Below are 22,454 nucleotides of genomic sequence, written 5' to 3'. Positions count from 1 at the left end.
ATATATATATATATATATATATATATATATATATATATATATATCAAATACTTTTGAAGTATGAGTGGGGGAAGACTGGAATAAAGTGAGTTACACTAAATATGGACGACTTTTAGGCGACGAAACATTTGTTTGTTGGTAGAAACAGTTTAAGATATGTGGCCCAACTACCGTAGGACTTCCTCCCCCACTACAGTGCAGGCAGTATATACATACACACACACACACACACACACACACACACACACACACACATACATACATACATACACAGACACATATACATACACACATACATACACACATACACATACACACATACACATACACACACATATATACACACATACACGCACATACACACACATACACATACATACATTCATACATACATACATACATACATACATACATACATACATACATACATACACACACATACATACATACACATAAACACACACACACACACCCACACACATATATATATATGAATATATGGTAAAGTGTGTGGAAGAAGAAAGTTGAGAGTAAATGTGAATAAGAGCAAGGTTATTAGGTACAGTAGGGGTGAGGGTCAAGTCAATTGGGAGGTGAGTTTGAATGGGGAAAAACTGGAGGAAGTGAAGTGTTTTAGATATCTGGGAGTGGATCTGTCAGCGGATGGAACCATGGAAGCGGAAGTGGATCATAGGGTGGGGGAGGGGGCGAAAATTTTGGGAGCCTTGAAAAATGTGTGGAAGTCGAGAACATTATCTCGGAAAGCAAAAATGGGTATGTTTGAGGGAATAGTGGTTCCAACAATGTTGTATGGTTGCGAGGCGTGGGCTATGGATAGAGATGTGCGCAGGAGGATGGATGTGCTGGAAATGAGATGTTTGAGGACAATGTGTGGTGTGAGGTGGTTTGATCGAGTAAGTAACGTAAGGGTAAGAGAGATGTGTGGAAATAAAAAGAGCGTGGTTGAGAGAGCAGAAGAGGGTGTTTTGAAATGGTTTGGGCACATGGAGAGAATGAGTGAGGAGAGATTGACCAAGAGGATATATGTGTCGGAGGTGGAGGGAACGAGGAGAAGAGGGAGACCAAATTGGAGGTGGAAAGATGGAGTGAAAAAGATTTTGTGTGATCGGGGCCTGAACATGCAGGAGGGTGAAAGGAGGGCAAGGAATAGAGTGAATTGGAGTCATGTGGTATACAGGGGTTGACGTGCTGTCAGTGGATTGAATCAAGGCATGTGAAGCGTCTGGGGTAAACCATGGAAAGCTGTGTAGGTATGTATATTTGCGTGTGTGGACGTGTGTATGTACATGTGTATGGGGGGGGGGGGTTGGGCCATTTCTTTCGTCTGTTTCCTTGCGCTACCTCGCAAACGCGGGAGACAGCGACAAAGTATAAAAAAAAAAAAAAAAAAAAAAAAATATATATATATATATATATATATATATATATATATATATATATATATATATATATATACATATATGTAGATATTATGTAGAGGGAGGGAGGTGGGTGGCAGCGGACGAGATAACACCACTTCCGGGTGTGAGAATTGTGTCGGCCGCTGGTCGGGTGTCTGGCTATTTCCGCGGAAGAGGGGGGGAGGGGGGAGAGAGAGGGAGAGAGGGGGAAAGAGTTTGGAGAAGGGGATAGGCAGGGTGAGGGGAAGAGAGAGTGAGAATGGGGGAGAGGGAGAGAGGCAGGGAGAGGAGTTGGACAAAGACAAGGAAAAATACAGAGTGATACAGAAAGATACAGACGGGGAAACCTTAACACACTGACAGATACATACAGTGATATTCAAAGACCTTGTGGAGGAAGATTATAGTAAGGAAGGACTGAAGCACAGAGACAACGATTGGTTTAACAGTGAGACACAGAAAGTACTATTGGACTGTGAGGCACAGAGACAACGATTGGTTTAACAGTGAGACACAGAAAGTACTATTGGACTGTGAGGCACAGAGACAACGATTGGTTTAACAGTGAGACACAGAAAGTACTATTGGACTGTGAGGCACAGAGACAACGATTGGTTTGCCAGTGAGACAGAGACAACTGCTAGACCGCTAGTGAGACACAGCAAAAAGGAGTTGCATAGAAAGTGGGGGAGAGAGAACCAAGGATAAGACAGAGTCTTTGTAACAAAGTTAGGGAGCGTGAGACACAGTCAGCGAGGAACAGACAACACGTTCTGGGGCGACGTAGACATACAGACAAGGTGTGGGAACAGAAACACACGCAGAGAGAGAGAGAGAGAGAGAGAGAGAGAGAGAGAGAGAGAGAGAGAGAGAGAGAGGGAGAGAGAGAGAGACTCTCTCTACCCACCTACGAGTCATTACCTACACCGGAGTGTTGCTAGTCTGGCAGAGGAAACGCGTAGTGCTCACCGCATGACCGATGTTGTCCACCACTCGTTTTTTATGATGTGCATAAGATCTTGTCGAAGCCACTGCGGTAGATCCCCCTCACACACACACACACACACACACACACACACACACACACATTCAGACACACACACACACACACACACACACACTCAGACACACACACACACACACACACACACACACAGTTCTCTGGCGGCTCATCTGGGAATGTCTTTACCCACTTGTCTGGGATTCTTTTACAGGTTCGCACCTCACTCCGTTTCTGAGGTCGCTGGCGAGCAAAAAAAAAAAAAAAAATAGAAAAAAGAAAAGAAAACGGGAGGTTTTGAATACTTGTCTTTCGTATCATTGTTATATATGTGCCACGGGCCACGGGCTCTTTCCTGGTTTAACTAATGTGTTTATTCTGATGTGTGAAGCTGTTTGTGCCAGGAACCTCTCGCGCCTCCTTCAGGTCCTCCTGAAGCAGTGGAGGTGTAAGTGGCAGTGATATATCATGACATGCAGAAAATCTTCCTGTACCTCACTGTTGCCTAGGAATGGTTCCCCAGTTCCCTCCAGTGGTGGGTGAGGGGTTTTTGATAGTGGTGGTGACACTGGAGAGGCTAGCGGTGGTGGTGATGGTGGTGGTTGTGGGGATAGTGGAAAGGGTAGTATTGGTGATGGTGGTGGTGGAGAGGAGTAGTGTTGGTGATGGCAGTGGTGGAGAGGGTAGTGTTTGTGATGGTGGAGAGGGCAGTATAGGTGATGGTGGTAGTGGTGGAGAGGGTAGTGTTTGTGATGGTGGAGAGGGTTGTGTAGGTGATGGTGGTGGTGGTGGAGAGGGTAGCGTTTGTGATGGTGGAGAGGGCAGTATAGGTGGTGGTGGTGGAGAGGGTAGCGTTTGTGATGGTAGAAAGGGTAGTGTAGGTGATGGTGGTGATGGTGGAGAGGGTAGTGTAGGTGGTGATGGTGGTGGTGGTGGTGAGCGTCAACACAGTACCGTCCCATCACCAGTAGTAGGAAGGGTAAAGAGGTAGGGGGAGGGGTGAGGGAGGGAAGGGGGGGGACATGTTTATGTTTATCACTTCCCTGAAGGGTTGGCAGGCCTCGCTCTCCTTCCTGGAACTAGACCAACCACCCTCCTCTGCGCCTGGCTGGCCCCCCTGTGTGTGTGTGTGTGTGTGTGTGTGTGTGTGTGTGTGTGTGTGTATAATTACCTATTTGTACAGTACTGGGAGGGGGGAGTGTGCCACACGCGTGGGGGCCCCATCTCCCTCACATTCTCTACTGTCACGCATTCTTTTTTTCCATTTAAATTTTGTATGTTGTCATCATTCTCAGTGTGACCTTATCTCATTCATCCATCATTCTTGTACTGTGGAGTTACTTCTCAACCACATTTGCCACTCTTTCGGTCATACATTGTCTTGCTGTAGCCACTGGCTGTTCTGTCTTTACGTCATTCGATGAACTGTTCACTGGTAATATCACAAAACTGGCTTATCACCTTAAAGTTTGTATTCAAGTCACCTCTTACTCTTCTCTCTTCCATCGTCGACATATTAATGACCTCTAACCTTTTATTGTAATTCATCTCCTTTGATTCTGGGACAGACTTTGTTGTCCTCCTCTGGACCTTCTCTGTTAGTCCTTAATGTTTCTTTCATTAATTTCGTTGACTAAGCTTTTACCTAATACAGGACATGAACAACTTGCTGAATGTATCCTAATCTCTTTACTTTAACTTAATCTTGATATATACCGACGGACAAATATCTGGCGACATATTAGGTACATTGTCGATTCCTAAGTCCCTCTTGCATAAATTCCTGCAGCTCGCTTTCTGATAGATAATACTCATATCGGGACCTTCTTTTACTGTGTCCCATCCTCATTACATTTACGTGGGTTAGAAATCATGAAACACGTATCATATCAACTTTGGAGTTTGTCCAGGTCCCATTGTAAGTTGATGCAATCCTGATCATTCCTTTCTTCCCCCGCGACCTTAGTATGATCCTCAAACATATTTAATTGCGAGTCTAATCCACCTCGCGAGTCGCTTGCACTGATCAAGAACAGCAGTGGTCCCATGACCGAGTTCTACGGCACGCCATTTGTGTCCCCAACCCATTTCGAGAAGATTCCTCTGACAAGCGTCCTTTATTTCCTTTCACGAGAGCAAATTTGTATCCATCGAAGGAGTTGCTTCCCTTTTTTTTCCTCCCTGAAGATCCAGCTTCTTCACTGTGTGCAGTGTAAAACGTTTCGGCAGTTGAGGAACACACAGTTCACCTATCCTTCTCTTTTTGTCTAAGACAGAGCTCACTCTCTCTTAGAAATCTGAGCTCTGTAACAAATGATCCTCGCGAATCTGTACTGTCATTTTCCTTCGCAGGTGGTCATCTATCCGCTTTCTGATTATCATCCGCTTTCTGATTATCATCCGCTTTCTGATTATCATCCGCTTTCTGATTATCATCTTCTTCAGCAGTTTACAGACCAAACTCGACAGAGAGATTGGTATGATGCAGTTCAGCGCACACTTCCAGTATCCTGTTTCTTAAAGATGGATATAACATCTGCCCAAGTCCACTATCTTGGTACTTCTTCTTCCTCCAGTAACATCTTGAACATTTCAGGGCGGGATCTATCCAGTGTACCTGCACGAACCTTCAGCACACAGGGAGAAGATCAGTCAGGGCTTATGTGGGTCAAGTCCTTTTCTAGCAATATCAGTGGGTTTCAAGACCCCTTTTATTCCATCTCTGTATTGTGAGATGGAACCACTTGAACTCGTTACTCAGGTCTTCACAAATCTCTATAGCCTCTACAACTCTTCCCTCTGAATCCTTTAATCTGATTATCTGCTCTTAACCGACAATTTGTTCCTGATGAGTTTATGGAAAAGTTTTCTCATATCTCCGGCCTTGGCCACAATAATATTTTCAAAGTTTCTCTCTTTTTCATTCTTTATCTTGTACTTATTCCATGTTATCTTGTACTTTGCCAATGTTGTCTGGCTCTAGTGACATCTACATATGTCTCCTCAGGTAGAGCATCTCTAAGCTCTTTTACCTTGTAACATCTTTTATTTAACGAACATCTCTATTTTCTAAACTTCTCTCACTTTTCCCCATATCCTTTACTCCTTCATTGTAGAGTTCACAATTCCTTCTTCCATAGGATGACACGATCTTCGAATTGATTCCACAAGTTTTGTGTTATGATTTCATTCGCCTGTTGTAACTTCTGATCTTGTTGCTTTGTTAACTACAACCGTAACCACCACACGGTGATTCTGTCTGGTTTTTCCATTGATTCTTAGAGACTGTTGGAACAGTGCCCTCCACCCAGTTACCTCCGCCTAACAGACCTGGGTACAGCCGTGTATAATGCTGTACTACGCCACACTCCACTTTCGATTCAAGATCTTATCCTAGCTTGGCTCTGGGTTTAAACTGGATATGTTCTTAATTATGAATTCATAAAAGTTACAAAAAAATAATGACAGATATTTCAGGTTGACCTTCTTGATTTACTAGGGCGTTTGAAATGATCATAGCAAAGCTCAGATCCCAAGAAAAACTATTTTGGTATATATATATTGTTGGCAGCTTATATAGTTTATATAGTTGCCTATAGTTTATATAGTTGCCTATTGGTGACCGTGAATTATTTCTTTTAATCATACAGCTCTTTTAATGTTTCAGTTTTATATAAACATTTTCATTTACTTTATTTTAGTTGTGTTTTATCATTTTCTCAATCAGTGATGATCCTTTAAGACAGAATCATATTGTACTCGACACCTCTCGTCTGTATGTCAGTAGGAATCGTTCCTTTACCTTACCGTGTTCTCCGTACATAACACTTTGCCACACTGGAGTAATTCCTTTAGGAAATACTGCATTCAGGAGCTTGTCTGGCATCTCTTCCTTACCCTTGCCTGGACCATAGGTATGCTGAGCCTCTTGTCTGGCTGGATCTTTCCTGAGATATGAGAACTTGTATTGGCTGCTGGGAATTCTTTTTGAGAAAACTATGTAATTACCTACTTGTAATTACCTAGTTGTAATTACCTACTTGTACTGAGCAAGGGGGGGGGGGGGACTTCTACACTCGGGACACCTCATCTCCTGAATGTTGCCTGCCATCATACAACATTCTGAGCTTCCGTATGTTGTCCACCTTCACAGTTCAGTCTCCCAGGTGGTTCCGTTCATCCACTACTCTTATATTACAACACTTGTATGTACAACTTTCCTTCTTGCTTGATTCCAAGTTATGGCTGGCTTCTGGGTTTTCTGTCTTTGCAATCGTTCGAAGAACTGTTCACTGGCTAAGCTCTCAAGTTTGTTTTAAGAACTTAAAGTTATGATTAAGTTGCCTTTTACTCATCTCTCTTCTGGGAAGAGCAAATTTGCTATTCAGCCATTCACTGTGAATCCGTTTTCTTAAGTCTGATACCAACTTTTTTTTTACCCTCCTCTGGACTTTATTAGTTCTTTATCCTTCTTTCAGTGTGATAACCAAACCTGAGATACACATTTTAGTTTTGTTCTAAAATAAGACATTAATAACTTGCTATTTATATCCTTATCCATGTGTATGAATGTAATACTAATACTGCCAGCAGACACTTTGTCTTCCTGCAGCTTATTTCTTGCTAGATGATATTTGTATTGTGGCTTTCTCTCACTGTGTCCCATCTTTATCATTTTGCATGTAATAAGGTGAAGTTTCCTCAATCATGTACCAGAGCAACTTTAGACTTTGTCTTGGTCCCCTTGTAAGTTGATGCAATCCCCTAGCACTCAGTACCTCCCTGGTGACCCTGGTATCATCCACAAACACGTTCGGAGATGAGTCCAAACCTTCTAGTAAGTTAGTTACATAGTTGAAGAAGAGCAGTTATCCCGGGACTGAGCCAAGTGGCACACCACTGTTGACCCCAATCTATTTCAGAAGACTTGTCTGAAACGTGTCACTTGTTTCTCTCCACTGTGATGACTGGTCCATCAATGTAGTCTTCCCATTATTTCTGCCTGAAGATCCATCTTCTTTACCACCCTCTTCTGCGGTACAGTTTCAAATGCTTTCTAGCAGTCCCGTGACACACAATCCACGCAGCTGTATACCTTCTGTCTATACATGAGACTCTCCTCTGAAAGACGTCGTACGCATGACACTCTCTGAATCCGTTTTGTTTCCTACTTAGGCGGTTTATTCTTTCGAAGTGTTCATTCCTTTGTTTTCCCAGTATCTTTTCCAGTAGTTTACGAGCCACACTCGTGAGAGTGATCGGTCTGTAATTCAGGGTAACTTCCAACTCGCCTTTCATAAAGATAGATACGACATTTGTCCTCTTCCACTCCTCTGGTACTTCGTGCCTTTATATCCAGCAACATCCTAAACACCGTTGTAGGTGGACTGTCAAGTGTACCCACACATCTTCAGCTCACACGAGGAACCTCATTCCCGCTCATGAACCTTGTATTTGCCATGACGCTTCAGTGTTCTACGTCTTTTCTAGATACCTCACCGCTTTTCGAAAACCTCCTCCATATTCCATCTGACTGGCGTCGGGGCTACGGTGTCTCCCACTGTCAAAACATCAGTTGAACTTGTCATTCGTCTCCTCACACACCTGTGCTTCATCCTCTACAGCTCTGCCTTCAAAATACCTTATCCTGATTAGCCTCCTGAAGTATCTTTGATAGGTAATCTGAGTTCGATTTTACCCCCCCAGGTCAGGCGCAGTCTTGGCGGTTCCCAGCCACGACGCTCCCTGGATCCTCTCTGGTCACGCTACTTGGAAGGTAAGTGAGTGAGGGAGTGAGTGTGTGTTGCTAGGCCTCACAGCGTTTGTGTGGACGGGTGTGTTGGAGGGTTTTCAACCCCCGAGTCTACCTGCCCTGTAGAGTGTGTCTGTTTTATGTTAGTTTTCCTCTGATGAAGGTTTGCCATCACATGGGTTGTGGGTCATCACTCCAGCGTAACGTTAGCTTTAATACTAGTTTCTTTTTTTTTCCAAATTAACAGTCGTATATTATCTTTTATTCATGCAATATTTTTTTTTAGCTTACATTATCTTATTAGAAATAATTCAGACTTACGATGAACAATGAATAAGAATTTCATTTTCAAATCGTGATTATAATTTATCTATTCATATCATTTCATTTTTTATCTTTTTATTTTTTTTGGGGTGTGGGTGTGGGGGGGAAAGTGGGTGATGGTTCCATGACTATTCATAAGTTTCATTTTGTTGTGATTGGATAATGATTTTAAATGTTTGTGTGGTCGTTTCTGCTCAGGTTCCCTGAGTGTTGCAGTGTTTATGCTGGTCAGAAGTACCTTCTCCTGGTTGCATTGTTAGTGTCGTAAATAGAGAGGTGATGGTAAGACCAATTTAATCCATCAGGACGTCAATACTTGTAGATCAGTTTGGGTCTGTTTGAGTGGATTGGGTCATGGGTCATGTTGTTTTTCATGATCAGTTTGATGGTCTTGCTGTTCTCATGATAACTGATCACTTACTCTCTCCTCACCATCGACAGATGACTGACCAAATACATGTTCATCAGCTCTGTACGGCGGGAGACATATGGTGGTGGGAATATAGTTTAGTTATCGTACATCATGAGTGTTGGTTATCGTACATCATGAGTGTTGGTTATCGTACATCATGAGTGTTGGTTATCGTACATCATGGGTATTGGTTATCGTACATCATGAGTGTTGGTTATCGTACATCATGAGTGTTGGGTCTACAGTTGCTGTGGCTGCCTCGGCCCTTCTCTATCCCAGCCTCTTCCTCGTTGTTGGTGTATCGGTTGTTGACCAGTAGGTCTGCTGGTGGAGGCTGCTACACCCAGCTGGCTGGAGTCGTTCTTCAAGGTTCCTGTGATGAAGGATCTTGTAAGACTTACTTTGTAGTTCTCAAGGTCTTCCCTGGCCGCATTCAGGCACCGGCCAACATCAGGAAGCTTCACGTACGCTTCAGTGGTACAGATGTCGCCTTCATCACTCGCGAATATCGAGGAAGGCGATTCTGTTCTTAGGGTAACGCCCGACGTGTCATCTTATCGTTGCCTCGAGCGGCTGAGCTGCTATCAACGGGCACCCTTAGAATTATGGCATTGTGGTAAATCCTACGCGCTAACGTACACCTAGAGATCAACGGAAGTCGTACTAGGTAACGGGTTCTCGCTAACGAGGCGTTCTAACAGCAGTCTCAGCCGTTGGGAACCTCAGAATTTCGCTTTCTATTCCTTTCATCAAATACTTTACCTCATTGGCTGGAAGACCTTTGACGTGGCCATTAATGGTCAAAGGTCATGTCATCTGAAGGGAGAAGGGTCGTTCCGTCGTGTCCAAAGGTCGCGTCATAATACCCAGAAGTGGTCTGGTATGTTCAACAGGTTAAAGGTTCCATACGCGTGCGTTACGCTTTGGCGTATCAATAGTCCGGCTCATTAAGACCGTCTGCTGCGACAAGTTATCATCACCAATCGAAAGTCTTGAACACCCTCCTCCAGCTGTTCACAGACTATCTCTGTGAGTTGATTGGTCATTTGGGCTTTAAGCCTCTCAACTGTTGGGGGTCATCCAGACCGTCAGAGTCAAGTCGTAACCACCAGTCAAAAAAAAAAAAAGGAACTTAAAAAGTTGTTCATTATGATCTTCACTGCGCATTAATACACGATGTCACTGCGCATGTGGTCCTTAATGAGTGTTTACCCCAAGTCATTATATCATTCCCGATATTGAACTATTCATAAATGTTTCGCATCCTCAGTTTACTAAATCAGTCTTGCTAAAATTAATTATGTAACGATTAATATGTAATTTTGTCTTATCCCTCCACTTCGAGTTTAATTGATTTAAGTATGGAGAAACATCTGTATATTTTATGAGCTTCAAGAAAAAATGGAATGCTGAAAATTTAACGAAGTCCTGCTCCTGCCCTGCACGGGGCCTCTTACCCTAAGCCTGCATATATATACTAAGTCGACCCACGCGCATGTGGGTGGTGCCTGTATGCTAAGTCATTGGCCCTTAACAAAGAAAATGTGCTGGTATAAGGCTAACGAAAATGTAGACTCATCTACACCTTGCTCACACTTTCTATACATTCCCTCAGTATCCATACCTTCCCTCACAGTATCCATACCTTCCCTCACAGTATCCATGCCTTCCCTCACAGTACTCATACCTTCCCTCACAGTATCCATACCTTCCCTCACAGTTTCCTTGCAACTGAGAGTTCAGGGCCACGTGACGTCACAAGGTGGCCTGCGCGGCCGGGTCCGTTTTATGGAGTAGGAGGGGTTGACTTGGAACATATATATATATATATATATATATATATATATATATATATATATATATATATATATATATATATGCTTAGCTCTTACATCTCTGTTTTGTTCCAGTAATGTGTCCTGGACGATGCGTGTAACTCCGAATGTCTGCTTTTAAAAAATCTTAAAGGCATTATATATGTATAACTTTATTCTAGATTTATTCAATTGGCTATGTAATTCATTGATATTTACATTACGCTTTAGGTGATCTGTTTGTACTCAAACAATTTGTAAAATTACATCATACATAATGGAATAAAAGTTCCTCGGGGTTGGATAAGGTGTATGAAACCAGGTGGCTCATCTCTGTGGTGGAAAATGTCGTCGCTTTATCATTTTGACTTACCGCTCATCGTCGGCTTTAAATATTATTCCTAGGAATTATTACGTTAAGTTGTTGAGGTCAGTTAGGTCGGTTAGCTTAGATTAGATGTAGTAAACTAGGTTAGCTTAGGCTAGGTTAGATTAGATGCAGTAGGCTAGGTTAGGGTAAGTAGTACTGGGTTAGGTTAAGTACTACTAGGTTAGGTTAAGTGTTACTATCTTCAGTTAAGTTTTGTAATATATTTCTCTGGAGATCATTGTATTCAACATCACGTTTTCCTTATTTTCATTCTGTTGATTTAGGTCAGCAGCCTGGGAGAGAAGTGCAATAACAGAACGGCATATCAGTGACATTCTCTTGTAACATGTTTTTCGTTTCTGGTATAGAAAACATCTTTAATTTTCATTTCATGAGAAACAACTATGAAGTCGACGAAACTATAGTAAGACATCTATCGTTTATACATTGGTGCAGTAGACCCCACTGGTTTATGTTGACAAACAGCCTTACACGATGCAAGACATTCAGTTGCTAAATGTCAAGGAACAGATTAATAAACTCGCCTTCATCTTACAAGTTGTTTAGAAATTAATGTGTTTCATTGGAAGACATATAAGCTTCCAAAAAAAATAGATTTACCTATAGGGAAAAGGTATTTTGGTTGTATTTTGAGACTTACGAATAAGATATGACTTATATTTATTAACTGGCAACATTGTGGCATGGGAATGCGCATGCGTGGTAATCATTTGATCCCACTAGCGCCAAATTCAAATGCTGGAAACCCGCGTCATACTTAAGCTCGTGTTATTTGCGTCCCCTCAGTCTCCCCCTAACCAAAACTTTATAACAGAATTTCCCTCAGACGAATATTGAACTAATTGAATCTCGGTCCAGAGGAAGGAAGGAGCACAGAACCTGAAGTTAACGTTGTCAACACACCTCAGCTTTTCCGAGTTCACATGTCTCTTTATACACACACCTCAGTGTTTGAGTAATTTGTTTGTGTATATGTACGGTAATTCGACAGTTAACAAGGTGATATCTGTACATGTATGACATATTTCAAACCTGTCTTGCGTTAAACAAGATAATGTTACCTATGTTGGTGTCAGCATGACTAGCTATCCTGTAACTATAGATCATGTATTGATGTATCCTAGACCTCCCTCCCTACCCCCCCCCAGGACGAGGGGAACCCTGATGGGTCCCTGGACCCCACTTGGGCCCACTTTTCACCCTCCTATGTCCATATACAATGTCCAATGTACTGTACTGTACACGCTGTACTGTGTTGTACCCACTGTACTATGCTGTACACACTGTACTGTACTGTACCCACTGTACTGTACTGTACCCACTGTGCTATACTATACACACTGTACTGTACTTACACACTGTACTGTACCCACTGTACTGTACTGTATCCACTGTACTGTACTGTACACACTGTACTATACTATACACACTGTACTGTACTTACAAACTGTACCCACTGTACTGTACTGTATCCACCGTACTGTACTGTACAGACTGTACTATACTGTACACACTGCACTCTACTGTACCCACTGTACTATACTGTACCCACTATACTGTACTTACACACTTAATTGTACCCACTGTACACTATACTGACCTTCACCTACCCCTAGATATGTGCCCTTCACCCATACCCTCACTGAAAATATTTGTTTATGTATATCTCGATCATGAATATTTTTGGAACTGAAATTAGAGAACTGGTTGATAGTGACCACAGAAGAAGGTAACCTTCCAGAGGGAGTCTTCAAGTACATCAAGAACAGCTTAAGCGAATACTTGAGTTAGAAAATATAAAAGCTTTACATACGCTAGAAGCAGCTTCATACAGCTACCCAGCTTTAACTGAAGAAGATTAAGTTGATCTATCTATCATGATAGACTATATGATCTATCCTTTAGGGTCGTGATTGATGGATTAAGTTTCCCTCCTCAGAGGCGTAGCGTCGTGTTGCCAACTCGCAAAAAGTTGACCATAACACCAGCCGCCACCTCCCCTACCCTCACACTATTAAACCCTTAATTGCTTACACGCTCAAGCCTTTAAATCCATTAAACCCTTTCTCCCTTAAACCATGAAGGCCTTAAACACTTGTTCCCTTACATCCTTGAGTCTATTACTCTCTTAAACCTTTAAGCCATTAAACCATTAATTGTTTACACCCTTAAGCCTTTAAATCCGTTAAACTCTTACTCCCTTAAACCCTAAAACCCTTAAGCACTTGTTCCCTTACACCCCTGAGCCTTGAAATTCCTAGTTTCTTAAACCCTTAAACCATGAGGCCTTTAAACATTTATTCCCTAACACCCTCAAGCTTTTATACTCGTCCCTTAAACCACTAAACACTTACTTAAACCCTTGAGCTTCTAAACCCTTTCTCCCTGTCACTGTTAAGCCCTTAAATCCTCTACTCCCTTAAAACCTTAAGGCTGTTAAGCACTTCCCCCTTAGACATTAAGCCTTTATGCACACTATTCCCTTAAGCTTTTAAGCCTTTAAACATTTACCTCCTTAAACCCTTAAGCCTCTACACCTTATACCCTTTAACCCTTAATACTGTAAACCTTAACTCATTTACACCCTTTTCTGATTTTCCCTTAAACTCTTACATCCTATAGAACTTAATCCCTTAAACCTTTGCCTCGTTAAACCCTTATTCCTTAGAATTCTGAATCCTTAAAACCCTCACTCGATTTAAACCTTTACTGACTTGAACTTTATTCCTTAAATCTTCACCCTCTGCACCTTAAACTCCTCACCCAAATAGTTTCTTATTCCTTTAAACCTTAACCCCTTTAAGCCCTCGCAGATCTTAAAACCTTAATCCTTTAAAATCCCTCCCTAAGGCGTAGTGTGGGGCCCCACCTCTCCCCCCCCCCACTAAGTATTACTATGTAAATTTTTTCCTAGATGACGAAAATGTTCTAAAAGAAAGTTTTTATGTTTTTCTGTCCCTTAGTAACTTCTTGCGAGGGAGGCGGGGGAGGGGGAGGGAGGAGGGGGGGGGACTTGACGACTACAAATAATCCTTTAATCATTGGTGGGAATATTCATCAGCAGGCAGACACCAAGTTAGGACGAGATAATCCCGGAATTATCAAAATGAATTATCGAGTTATCTTCCAGTAGTTTATGGTGGGGGTGTGGGGAGGGGAGGGGGGGTGTGGGGGGTTGGGGGGGGGGTTAGATGGAGGTCATTGTCCCTAGAAGGTGACGTAGATGATCGACTCGTTATGTGTTTGTAATTGACCACAACACCGTTAATGATCGCTGATCACCAACGGGTTATCAACTACACTCCCTGGCTCACTGCAGAGAGTCGTCATCACAACAGCGCTTTAAAGGAATTATACTGGTCAAGATAATCGTGGTACTGCCACATACCTAGAGCATAATTACCACAGGATTATCATGGAAATTATCACAGCAGCGTAGGAAGTGCTATAGATATAGAAGAATTTAAGCCTTGAGCACGACGGTACGACCCTTGAGCACGACGGTATGTTTGAAGAAATAGTGGTTCCAGCAATGTTATGTGGTTGTGATGCATGGGCGATAGATAGGGTTGTGCAGAGGAGGATGGATGTGTTGGAAATGAGATGTTTGAGGACAATATGTAGAGTGAGGTGGTTTGATCGAGTAAGTAATGAAAGGGTAAGAGAGATGTGTGGTAATAAAAAGAGTGTGGTTGAGAGAACAGAAGAGGGTGCATTGAAATGGTTTCGTTACATGGAAAGAATGAGTGAGGAAAGATTGACAAAGAGGATATATGTGTCGGAGGTGGAGGGAACGAGAAGTGGGAGACCAAATTGGAGGTGGGAGGATGGAGTGAAAAAGATTTTAAGCGATCGAGGCCTGAACATGCAGGAGGGTGAAATGCGTGCAAGGAATAGAGTGAATTGGAACGATGTGGTATACCGGGGCCGACGTGCTATCAATGGATTGAAACAGGGCATGTGAAGCGTCTGGGGTAAACCATGGAAAGTTTTGTGGGACCTGGATGTGGAAAGGGAGCTGTGGTTTCGGTGCATTACACATGACAGCTAGAGACTGAGTGTGAACGAATGTGGCCTTTGTTGTCTTTTCCTAAAGCTACCTCGCGCGCCTGCGGGGGAAAGGGGGTGCCATTTCATGCGTGGCGGGGTGGCGACGAGAATGGATGAAGGTAGCAAGTGTGGATGTGTACAAAAGTATATATGTATATGTCTGTGTATGTATACGTATGTATACGTTGAAATGTATAGGTACGTATATGTGCGTGTGTGGGCGTTTATGTATGTACATGTGTATGTGGGTGGGTCTGTTTCTTTGCGCTATCTTGCTAAAGCGGGAGACAGCGACTAAGTATAATAGAAATAGATAAATAGAGGTGAATATATATATATATATATATATATATATATATATATATATATATATATATATATATATATATATATATATATATATATATATATATATACTTATATATATATATTATATACTTCTGGTCTCATTACAGGCACATGAAACACACACACATACACATACACACACTCTCACACACCCACAGACACACACGCACACATACACATACATACTCCCACACACATACACACACACACACACACACACACACACACACACACACACAAACACACACGTCTGGACAGCCTTAATCCTACAGCGAGTCATGTGAAATGAAATTCTGGATCCTTTACGCCAGACATTACCCTGGCCAGGCTGGGCCAGGCCTCCAGACAGCCCGTCCAGAGGCGGGCCCGCCCAGCCCTCTCTCTCTCTCTCTCTCTCTCTCTCTCTCTCTCTCTCTCTCTCTCTCTCTCTTTCTCTCTCTCTCTCTCTCTCTCTCTCTCTCTCTCTCTCTCTCTCTCTCTCTCTCTCTCTCTCTCTCCATCCTGATCCTTAGCAATTCCCAGGAGGCCCCAGCCGTCCGTCCGGGATCCCCCTTCCCCCTCCTTCCCCTTCCGAAGTCCTCCACACACAGCCAGACCAAGCTCCCCTTCCCTTCTCTCCGGTGACGTAGGATACAGTCAAGCCTTCCTACACCCCCCCCCCTCCTTGGGGCTTCCTGTATTAGGCTTCCACACAGTTCCTTACTCGCCACCGTCCACCACTTGAGAGAGAGAGAGAGAGAGAGAGAGAGAGAGAGAGAGAGAGAGAGAGAGAGACCCCCCTGGACACCCCGGAGTCCTTGGTAATGTAGATCCTACTATCCTATCGTGGGTCTTATCGGTCTGGGATGCAGGATCTTCCCCAGTCGTCGGGTGTAGGATCACTCCGCTCCTGGGGTGTAGGATCGCTCCCGTCCTGGGGTGTAGGATCCTACCAGTTCTGGGGTGTAGGATCCTACCAGTTCTGGGGTGTAGGATCCTACCAGTCCTGGGGTGTAGGATCCTACCAGTTCTGGGGTGTAGGATCCTACAGTCCTGCGGTGCCACGGCAGTGTCACAACACCCAGCCATCCCAGGAAGAGGCCTTGCTACCCTGAAACGCCAGTGGAGACACAACAACATTTGATATCTCGAGCAGATACGGCAGGAGGCGTCGCTATCATGGTCACAACTAACTACACAAACAATATAAACATCTTATCTATTGAGACGACATATGAGAAGCGCAAGAGCGACCCTGACAAGCAATCAGAGACCTTCAAATGGAGAGCGAGATACATTCTGAAGAGGTCTGGCTGGCATGGGCCACAAGCTGGTGCACCTTCTGGAAGAACACGCTCGCTCACCAACCATGAGGAGGGGATCTACCAGAGGTGTATAACCTTGGGATACTTATGAGACCCATAAGATCTGGAATAGGTTACGCCCTCATAAACTTGCCAGAAGGCTTGCCAAACCTTGATCTCAAGCCATGGGAACAAACAACCGGGTTTCATCTGAAGAACTCACAAGACCTGGTCGGGAGTCTGCTGAATGATAAGTTCGAGAAACAAAGATAATGGCTAGTTCGTCGTGAGTTCGCTGTTCAACGCTGTAGGCCACAGAGGGCGCCGTCTACGCAGCGGAAAGCATGGTCAACAGAATGAGGTATGAGGAGTTCCCTCTCCAGGGTAAGGACTTATGTCGAACTCACAACCTTGTGTCAAGTCTGACCCACTTGAGTCCATAGGAAACCAGTACCAGCAACACAGCAGGATCGCTGATCCACAGCCATCGAAGATCACTTCGTATGAGACGCATTAATGACACAGTGTCCTGAGGAAGACGACCGTCGAAACGTTAAGAATCGAATCCTGATTAGCCGCTCCTCTCTCATAGGTAAGGCCAGACCAAACATACTCGAATCCCAAGGGTGGGAGTCGCTCGAATCCTAGGGGAACTTTGACCTTTATTTGCTGACTTAAGACCACGGAGGATATACCACACACTCGTAACCTAACCCGACCTAAACATATACAGCGACGCAGCTGCAGGAACACAGGAAAAATGGCCTCATTTGTTCACCTCCACACTCTACCTGCCATGTATAATGCACCGAAACCAGACAGTTGATGGTCAGGATGGCAGGTCTGGGTCACCTACAGTGGCAGCGTCACCGGCAGCCCTCCTCCTCTCCTTCTCTCCCTATGGCTAATATCGCCAGACGCCTCGCCATCCTGGCTAGGCCCGGCGTGATCTGTGTCCACCACCGGAATAATACCTTGTCATCCCACGTGAATAATACAAAACATTATCTACTGAATCGCGTATTGACTGATAGATTTTCCACGGATCGTGGGCTGGTAAGGGATCACCCTGGCTACTGTGTGCTGTGTCGTTAGGCCAACACCATTACAACCAGAACAGCCCCCATGAGCAATGGTAAATGAGGAACTCTGCTAATGACAAAATACAACTTGACACTAGGATTTAGACGATAATCTCTTACAAAACAAGAAATATAATTATTCTGCAGGTGAAGGGGCGAGTCTTGCGTCTCACAGAGTGTAGGGCCGAGTCTACGGTGGTGTCATAGTGAAGTGGCAGGTCCGGCCGCTTCGTGGTGAAGGTGCGGGTCTATAGTGACCACTCAGAGTGAAGGGCGTGTCTATAGTGACCTCGCAGAGTGAAGGGCGTGTCTATAGTGACCTCGCAGAGTGAAGGGCGTGTCTATAGTGACCTCCCAGAGTGAAGGGTGGGTCTATAGTGACCTCTCAGGGTGAAGGGTGGGTCTATAGTGAGCACCCAGAGTGAAGGGTGGGTCTATAGTGACCTCTCAGAGTGAAGGGTGGGTCTATAGTGACCTCTCAGAGTGAAGGGTGGGTCTATAGTGACCTCAGAGTGAAGGGCGTGTCTATAGTGACCTCCCAGACAGAAGGGTGGGTCTATAGTGACCTCGCAGGGTGAAGTGCGGGTGTAGGGGATCTCAAGGGAATAGATACATATCCGCTACAAGATGACACAAATCTAATAGAATATCGGAGCATGTAGCTACATCCCCGATCCTGATGAACGCTGCGACCTCCGGGGATCACTGGTGGGCCGTTCACATGGAGGGCTGACCCACCTCCGGGGGACCAGTGGTGGGCCGTTCATATGTAGGGCTGACCCACCTCCGGGGGACCAGTGGTGGGCCGGTCACGTGAAGGGTTGACCCACCTCCAGGAGATCAGTGGTGGGCTGTTGACATGTAGGTCTGGCCCACCACTGGATGAACGGGAATTGTAGACTCGTCCTGAAAAAAACAGGAATAGACCAGTTAACAGAAAATGTAATGTCGTGACTTTCTCCCCAGCAAATTCTTGCAAGATTCACTGTATTTCTGAGAGATCTTGCTAGTGCAGGAGAACAGAGCAACACTGTAACCAACAAAGTGAAACAGACATCCGGTTTTCTATACCTCCTTCCTCAACGGAGATAGTTTCAAATTCAAATCGAATTGATAAGCGTCTGACTCCATCCACACACGACGCATCGTCTGGCCAGGATGGGCGAGGCTACGACCATGGCCAGGAATTACGGGTAATGTCTGTAATCTCTGGTTGTGGTAGTCGCTAATCAGGGGTTGACGATCAGGGGAACCAATCAGGTCGTAATTTTATCCGCTGATCCCATACAACGTCTTAAGTTCCAGTCTCCAGGCCAGGATTGGAAAGATGGAACATCTTATTCTGGGTTTGTTTCGATCTATACCAATCAAAACCTCTGTATTATAGTTCGTGAGTTCTAGAAGGGCGAGTCTTGCAGTGATATTGAGTTACGAAAGAGGCAAGTCTGAGGCGTTAATAACGAGGACTTCAGGTATCTATGGGGACTTAGTTGCATGGAAACAGACAGACAGACACACACAGAATTATCACCTGGGTCTACTAGTGTAGCTAATGATATCCCGCGAGTTTAAGAGCTAATTTGTATCTATCTTAAAATGCAAAAGAGCCACGGGGTAGTTTTGCAATTCACATCAGTTATACTCAGTAATATTTGCCTGAGTGTGCTTAGCTAAACAAGAGATAAGCGAGTGGTTGGTTGGTCAGGGATACTGATCGAAGCCTTCGGTATCAGCGCCCGGCCTCTTACGGCAATCGATGTACGATAACCATCGCAGATGTACGATACTTCTATCCGTCGCACATCTCGATTCACTAAAAAGCATATAAACGTGAGAGATGATCATTAGGAATGTATTTAAGATTACATGAAAAAAACAGCGAAGCAATGAAAATCTGATGAGAAATATACATCCTTAATGCTTCGTTGCAAGTGGAATTATGGTGATATATGGTAACCTAGAACGTATCATTTTGAAACCCCTTTATTGTGACTACCAATTTGTTTTAGTAGGCTTAAGTTTTAAATACCGAGTTACTGTAGCCTCTGGCGGTGATGGGGTGAAAGTTTACTGTGTTGTCTCTACACTGACGGTCACAGGTGGCGTGATGTATGGAATAACAAAACTTGTAGTTTCTATAAAGATGTGTTCGATTAATTCGTAGTTGCCTGCAACACTGGCCTGATTGTAACCTTCACTTAGAATTATTAATGATACAGGATTACAGCAGACTTGGTTCAACAATTTCAACAATTAGTAATTAACAATATGAAGAGACTGGTGCAGCAGTAATACTAATTACTTAACAGAAATAACCTGTTTAGAAAATTTACAGAATATCTGTGTAGTGTATCTGTCAGATTCTGTTGCGTATTGCAAGGATCACAGCCAGGAATACTTACGTACACATTATTATAACAATGACGGGTTGTGAATACAAGTCACTGGATCTCATTCTTCATCTCCATCTCCGACGACTAACATTCCATCACCACATCTTCCTCTTGCTGATCTTGCTATGATCTTTTGTTCGACCCACCAGCCACATCACTCTTTAGGCACAAGTAAGAGCGTGTGGACCAAATGGTATCCCTCTTCACATGTTTCCATGCTTACGCCTGTGCTTGCTCGTCTATTTTGGGAAATATGCATAAGTACGGCCCATCCGGGGAGGGGCGACCAACCTTATAACTATGGTCATGTTGCTCTAACTTCTGCTGTTTCTAGAGCCTTCGAACCTCTCTCTTCAATTCCTGTTTTTTTTTTTTTTTTTGGCTCAGTCTTTTCTCTGATCACCAGTGTGGTTTTCGAAAGGAAAGATCCACTGGTGACATCCTCTACTGTCTTTCCTCTCTGGTTATCCTTTCCCAGACACTTTGATGAATGGTATGGTAGTGGCCTCGACATCTCGAAAGCTACTGAGGAGTAGCATCGGGGTCTGGTCTCCAAGCTTCCTTCCACTGACTCTCCTCCCTCACTATGTTGTGTCTTATCTAGCATCCTCTCTAGCCAGTCTATCTCTAAATTCTTAATGGAGTAACCTCTCTCTCTCTCTCTCTCTCTCTCTCTCTCTCTCTCTCTCTCTCTCTCTCTCTCTCTCTCTCTCTCTCTCTTTCTCACGCAAGAACAGTGTCCCTCATGGCTTTGTCCCATCTCTACATCCTTCCTCCTTTTTTATCTGAGATCTCATTTTTCTCTTGATAGATTACCAAATGCCCTCATACGTTGACTACTCAAACCTGCTTCCTTCCACTTCCTTGGTCTCCACTCCATCTTTTCTTGCTCCGTCTGTAACTCGTTTCGTCACATCTGCCTTCACAAGCTCAGAGATGAACAGAATTTCTCACTGGGTCAGATACACCCCGAGTATGTTTGTCTCGGAGACCCAATTTTGGCCCAACTTCTTGCCTGACACCTCTCATAACTAATATATTTCTTCTGTAATTCCACCACTTAACTCAATAAACACACTTAGCATCACGCTAACATCTCATCTTTCCTAGGATCTCACCATCACAAAACAATCAAGTCTGCCTATCTGAAGCTTGGAACTTTGTTCAGACAACAAAGATTTTCTTTTGAACATTTGCCCCGATTATGCAAAGGACTGAGTCGTTCTTGTGTAGAGTACTTCTGCCACATCTGTGGCAAGTTCTAACCATACTTACTTGACAGAGTAACAGAATCCAGAACAATCTGACATATCGTCTTTCTCAATCTGACCTCAAAACTGCGCCAAGATATCGGATCTCTTTCCTTGTTCTATAGATATTGCTCCAGTTTTTGCTCTTGAAATCTGGCTGACCGTGCGTCCCGGTCATTATTAGCTCGACCATGCAATTCCAGGCAAGATTTTGTATAACATGGTCAATTTGCGGCCGTTGGCAACTCATAGTTGGTTCGTTGAGAAGTCTCTTTCTTTCCCTACACCTCCAAACTTAGAATTCTACCTTTTCATGTCTTTCCTAACACCTAAGTCCTGCCCTTTTTGAAGGCAAGGTTTTCCCCCTTCCTTCAAGATATTTCTTCTCTCCTCGCCATTCTATTATCTCATTATTCTTATGTTTTTTGTAATGTTTTGCCTCGATAAGAGCTTTCGTCTATTACTGGAGCCTCTGACATTAAAGAAAGATATATTTCGTCAGTATCACTTGGTCATAGGTGTGCGTATGTCAACGTGGTCGTCACTCGTTGGAGGCATAGCATGAGTGTGAGTCTTGTTATCTCAAGTGGTCCTGGACAGTGTCCCAGTTCCGAGTGCTTCAAACTCCTCGAAGCAGTCTCGAACCTCTGTCTTAGTACTAAGTGGTTCAAACTTCTCGAAGCAATCTCGAACCTCTGTCTTAGTACTAAGTGGTTCAAACTTCTCGAAGCACTCTCAGGCCTCCCCCCCCCCCCCCCCCTTTCTCCCTCTCTCTCTCTCTCTCTCGGGCAGCCAAGTGGTTCATTCTCCTCGAAGCAGGCTCGAACTCGCGTTTACAACTTTGACGACCATCCTGAGTCAGTTCCGTTTCCAGGTTGAATATGGGATGACTCCTGGTTGACGCTGGACCCGCACACTGTGACGCTATACGACT

At 43.9% G+C, this 22,454-nt stretch overlaps 1 long non-coding RNA gene across 1 annotated transcript in view; it reads left to right on the top strand.

Moving 5' to 3' along the window:
• Positions 1 to 8,199, top strand: part of LOC139759641 (uncharacterized) — a 55,025-nt gene extending 46,826 nt beyond the window's left edge. The window contains exon 3 of the long non-coding RNA XR_011715122.1: positions 8,128 to 8,199. This is a non-coding gene — a long non-coding RNA (uncharacterized lncRNA). The remainder of the gene's footprint in view (positions 1 to 8,127) is intronic.
• Positions 8,200 to 22,454: the final 14,255 nt, after the last annotated feature.

This window comes from Panulirus ornatus, chromosome 3 (assembly GCF_036320965.1).
Source record: "Panulirus ornatus isolate Po-2019 chromosome 3, ASM3632096v1, whole genome shotgun sequence".
NCBI classification, from domain to species: domain Eukaryota; kingdom Metazoa; phylum Arthropoda; class Malacostraca; order Decapoda; family Palinuridae; genus Panulirus; species Panulirus ornatus.
Note: the sequence above shows the minus strand (reverse complement) of the source record. Positions and strands in the feature narration are given on the sequence as shown.